Here is a 6,027-nt window from a genome sequence, read left to right on the forward strand (position 1 = left end):
TTTACAGACTCTCTGGTCACAGGCTGTGAAGGGAGTTGACCTTTGGGTCTCTCTGCGAGAGTAGTAGCCATTTGTGCCAATTGTTTATCCATGATCTTGTTATGAGCAGTGAGGGCATCGATTTTGGCATCCTTTTCGCTCAGAGACTTCTGCAATTCTAACATCATATTCCGCATCTCAACAAGCATGGGATCAGGCTGTGTGGGTTGAGGCTGTGGAGGAAAGCCAGGTGGTCCACTAGTCTGCGGGTTGTAGTTACTTCGCGGTTGGTAGGGCTGCTGTGGTGGTGGTTGGTAAGGTTGTTGTGGTGGTGGAGGGTGTTGAATCTGGTGGGGGTTCTGAACATTAGTACTCCTATATGATAATAGGGGGTTGTTTTTATACCCCTCATTGTATGAGTTGGAGTACAGATTGTTCTGCTTGTAGGCCTGGAATGCATTGCATTGTTCAATAGAGCTCCTACATTCCGGTGCATAATGACCTTGCATCCCACAACTATTATAGACATTGGCCAACTAAGCACTCATTGCGGCGACACTAGCTTGTTGGGTGGCTTGGGAAGATGCGTTTTGCATATTATCCAGCTTGTGATGTAGGGCAGTTAGCTGAGCAGTAAGCTGTTCAATAGAGTTCATCTCATGCTTAACACCACGATCGGCAAAACCACTAGGATTCCCATATTGGGCACTATGGATGGCTATCTCCTCAATCACCTCTAAAGCTCTAGGCACCTCCAGTTGCATAAATCTCCCACTGGCAGCTGAATCCAAAAGACACCTAGACTCATTACCCAGACCATTATAGAACTGCTGAACCAGGAACCAGTCCTCCAGACCATGGTGTGGGCACTCTCTTTGCAAGTCCTTGAATCTTTCCCAAACCTCGAACAAACTCTCATTTGCTTGTTGAGAGATACCTAATATCTGTCCCCTTAGACGAGCTGTCTTCTCAGGTGGGAAATATTTAACATAGAATGCAAGGGCCAAAGAATTCCAATCGGTGATTTTCATAGTTGCGCGGTTGAGACTATTAATCCATAGCTTTGCCTTCCCACTCAATGAAAATGGAAAGAGTATCTCCATAGTCTGCTCCGGTGTTAAATGTTAGGTTATGATACATATGACAATTCATAAATCATGCGGAAAAACCATAAACCCAGGAAAACATATTATTTACACATAATCATTTAGCATAGATTAGATGCATACTCTTTGTTGCGTGCCTTCCCTAGCTGCGCCCGAACCGAACAAGAACAAGTCTTTAGGACTCCAAGTGTCGTCCCTCCGTAGATAGTCCACAGCACGTCCGGATCCGCCTTAAGATTGACCAACTAGAATCGCCCTTAAGGTACTATTATTTTCGGCACTTTATAGGCAAATGTGTGACTGAATTTTTCTCTCAAAAACTCACTTTGAATACTTTGAAACTTGTGTTGTAAATTGTGAGCCCTAGCCTCATATTTATAGCGGTATGGAAAGGGAATCGAAATCCTATTCAGATACAAATTAATCAAACCTAGAATCCTACAAGAACTCTAATTTAATTAATTTATCAAATAGAATTAGGAATTTAATCATTAACCGAACTCTGCATGTTTTAGGAAACGTGCACGAACACAAACACTTGCACACACACGCACGGCAGCCACGATGGGCCCCATGCGTGCGCGCGAGCAGCACCCCACTCAGCGCCCGCGCGCGCTGCGCGTGCTGTGCGCGCTGTGCGCTGCGCGTGCTGTGCGCGCTGTGCGCGCTGCGCGCTGCGCGCAGCCTGCTGGGCCTGGCCTTGCGCTGGGCCTGGCGTGGCTGTTTGTGCGGCGCGCTTGGCTTGCTGGGCGATGGCCTGGCTTCGTGCTGGGCCTCGTCCGGCAGGCCTCGTCCGATGCTTATTCGTACGATGCGCTTCCGATTAAATTTTCCGATTCCGGAATTCATTTCCGATACGAACAATATTTAATATTTCCGATTCCGGAATTAATTTCCGTTTCGAACAAATATTTAATATTTCCGTTTCCGGAATTATTTTCCGATTCCGGTAATATCTCCGATTCTGACAATATTTCCGTTTCCGGCAATATTTCCGATTCTGGCAATATTTCCATTTCCGATAATATTTTCCGACACGTACCATGTTTCCGTTTCCGGCAACATCTACGACTTGGATAATATTTATATTTCCGATACGATCCATATTTCCGTTTCCGGCAATATCATCGTTTCCGGAGTATTCATTCCTTGCCTGTGACGATCTTAGCTCCCACTGAAACCAAGATCCGTCGGTTCCGAATATTCATAGATGGAGTATTTAATGCTATTAAATACTTGATCCGTTTACGTACTATTTGTGTGACCCTACGGGTTCAGTCAAGAGTAAGCTGTGGATTAATATCATTAATTCCACTTGAACTGAAGCGGCCTCTAGCTAGGCATTCAGCTCACTTGATCTCACTGAATTATTAACTTGTTAATTAATACTGAACCGCATTTATTAGACTTATCATAGAATGCATACTTGGACCAAGGGCATTATTTCCTTCAGTCTCCCACTTGTCCTTAGGGACAAGTGTGCATTTCCTAATTCCTTTGTCGCTCGATGCTTGCTCTTGAACATAAGGTAAGAGTTGTCATCCTTATTATGTCCAGAGGTGTTCCTCGGTTTCAGAGTTCAACTGATCAAATAAACAGATAATCATAGCCTATGATTCATCCGAGCACGGCCATGCATTTCACAGTTTCTAGCTCTCCGAGTGGCCTTGTACAACTTTTAAGCATCTCATCCCGATTTATGGGAGGACAATCCCAATCTTGCGATCTTGAGATTAGACTTCGTTTGATAGGTGATTACCTGAGCGTTGCCTTTATAGCCTCCTTTTACGGTGCGACGGTTGGTCAACGTCAAAGCAACCAGTTCTCAAACAAGTAATCTTCAAATCACTCAGGTATTGAGGATTTAGTGTCTAATAATTTAATGAAATTTACTTATGACAGACTTTCATCTCTTACAGTAAAGTTTCATAGGCCTCGTCCGATACTAGTCTTCCCAAAGTAAGTATCTATGCAAATGATTATGACATTGCCATGTCCACATAGTTCAAGAAACAGAACTACTAGTCATCTTGCATTCTAATCGTCTAACGTTTTCTATGCGCCCAATTTTATAGAAAACTCCGATTAGGGACCATTTTCAACCTTTGACATTCAAGTTCACTTGATAGACATTTCTTAGTCACAGGACTGGTCCTGACAGTCTATCTTGAATATATCGTCAAATTGAAGGGACTCATCATTTAATAAACCACAAATTAAATGGAAAAATGAATTCTTTTCATTTATTGTGAATGATTAACCGATAATGTTTTACAAAGATTTAAACTCTAAAACTTTAAAACATTAAACAGAGACATCAAAGCCATTCTCCAATATGCTTGATTCCCATAGCTGCAGTGTGCGAGTTGTGCTTCGCCTGCGGCAGAGGTTTAGTTAATGGATCTGATATGTTGTCATCAGTTCCAATTTTGCTTATCTCGACTTCTTTTCTTTCAACGAACTCTCGTAGAAGGTGAAATCTACGAAGTACATGCTTGACTCTCTGGTGGTGTCTAGGCTCTTTTGCCTGTGCAATAGCTCCGTTATTATCACAATACAGGGCTATTGGTCCTTTAATGGAGGGGACTACACCAAGTTCTCCTATGAACTTCCTTAGCCATATAGCTTCCTTTGCTGCTTCATGTGCAGCAATGTACTCCGCTTCAGTTGTAGAATCCGCAATGGTGCTTTGCTTAGCACTTTTCCAACTTACTGCTCCTCCGTTGAGGCAGAAGACAAACCCAGACTGTGATCTGAAATCATCTTTGTCGGTTTGGAAACTTGCGTCCGTATAGCCTTTAACAATTAATTCATCATCTCCACCATAGACCAGGAAGTCATCTTTGCGCCTTTTCAGGTACTTCAGAATATTCTTGGCAGCAGTCCAATGCGCCTCTCCTGGGTCTGACTGGTATCTGCTCGTAGCACTGAGTGCGTACGCAACATCCGGGCGTGTACATATCATAGCATACATTATTGAACCAATCAATGATGCATATGGAATCCCATTCATTCGTCTACGCTCATCAAGTGTTTTTGGGCACTGAGTCTTGCTTAGAGTCATTCCATGAGACATGGGTAGGTAGCCTCGCTTGGAGTCCGCCATCTTGAACCTATCAAGCACCTTATTGATATAAGTGCTTTGACTAAGTCCAATCATCTTTTTAGATCTATCTCTGTAAATCTTGATGCCCAATATGTACTGTGCTTCTCCTAGATCCTTCATCGAAAAACATTTCCCGAGCCAAATCTTGACAGAGTTCAACATAGGAATGTCATTTCCGATAAGCAATATGTCGTCGACATATAATACTAGGAAAGCAATTTTGCTCCCACTGACCTTCTTGTATACACAAGATTCGTCCGCGTTCTTGATGAAACCAAAGTCACTGACTGCTTCATCAAAACGTATATTCCAGCTCCTGGATGCCTGCTTCAATCCGTAGATTGACTTCTTTAGCTTGCATACCTTTTTAGCATTCTTTGGATCCTCAAAACCTTCAGGCTGTGTTATAAACACAGTTTCTGTTAAAACGCCGTTTAAGAAAGCAGTTTTGACATCCATCTGCCATATTTCGTAATCGTAATATGCAGCGATTGCTAACATTATTCGAATAGACTTTAGCATTGCAACTGGTGAAAAGGTTTCATCGTAATCCACACCGTGGACTTGCCTGTAACCTTTTGCAACCAATCTAGCTTTGAAAACTTCAAGTTTCCCATCCTTGTCCTTTTTCAGTTTGAAAACCCATTTGCTTCCAATGGCTTGGTAGCCATCTGGCAAATCGACCAAATCCCATACTTGGTTTTCAGACATGGAGTCTAATTCAGATTGCATGGCTTCTTGCCATTGCTTGGAGCTAGGGCTCGTCATAGCTTGCTTGTAAGTCGCAGGTTCATCACTTTCAAGTAATAGAACGTCATAGCTCTCGTTCGTCAAAATACCTAAGTACCTTTCCGGTTGAGATCTATATCTTTGCGATCTACGCGGGGTAACATTTCTAGATTGACCATGATTCTCACCAGATTCTTCTAAAGATCTCTGAGTTTCATCCTGAATGTCATCTTGAGCATTCTCTAGAGTTTGTTGTTCGACTCGAATTTCTTCGAGGTCTACTTTTCTCCCACTTGTCATTTTGGAAATGTGATCCTTCTCCAAAAAGACACCATCTCGAGCAACAAACACTTTGTTCTCAGATGTATTGTAGAAGTAATACCCCTTTGTTTCCTTTGGATAGCCCACAAGGATACATTTGTCAGATTTTGGATGAAGTTTGTCTGAAATTAATCGTTTGACGTATACTTCACATCCCCAAATCTTAAGAAAAGACACATTTGGAGGCTTTCCAAACCATAATTCGTATGGAGTCTTTTCGACAGCTTTAGACGGAGCTCTATTTATAGTGAGTGCAGCTGTATTTAGTGCATGTCCCCAAAATTCTAATGGAAGTTCGGCCTGACCCATCATTGACCTGACCATGTCTAGCAAGGTTCTGTTCCTCCGTTCTGACACACCGTTCCATTGTGGTGTTCCAGGAGGAGTCAATTCTGATAGAATTCCACATTCTTTCAGATGGTCATCAAATTCATAGCTCAGATATTCACCGCCTCTATCAGACCGCAGTGCCTTAATCTTCTTGCCTAATTGATTCTCTACTTCACTCTGAAATTCCTTGAATTTGTCAAAGGATTCAGACTTATGCTTCATTAGGTAGACATAACCATACCTACTGAAGTCATCAGTGAAAGTGATAAAGTAGCTGAAACCACCTCTAGCATTTGTACTCATTGGTCCACATACATCTGTATGGATTAAACCCAATAGTTCATTTGCTCTTTCTCCAACTTTGGAGAAAGGTTGCTTTGTCATTTTGCCAAGTAAACATGATTCGCATTTACCATAATCCTCTAAGTCAAATGGTTCTAGAATTCCTTCTCTTTG

At 42.4% G+C, this 6,027-nt stretch overlaps 1 non-coding gene across 1 annotated transcript; it reads left to right on the forward strand.

The window, feature by feature from the left end:
* The first annotated feature begins 831 nt into the window (after positions 1-831).
* On the forward strand, positions 832-938 carry LOC130471068 (small nucleolar RNA R71). The gene has a single exon (XR_008931753.1). It is a non-coding gene; the product is annotated as a small nucleolar RNA R71 (small nucleolar RNA).
* Positions 939-6,027: the final 5,089 nt, after the last annotated feature.

This window comes from Spinacia oleracea, chromosome 3 (genome assembly GCF_020520425.1).
Source record: "Spinacia oleracea cultivar Varoflay chromosome 3, BTI_SOV_V1, whole genome shotgun sequence".
Classification (NCBI taxonomy): Eukaryota; Viridiplantae; Streptophyta; class Magnoliopsida; order Caryophyllales; family Amaranthaceae; genus Spinacia; species Spinacia oleracea.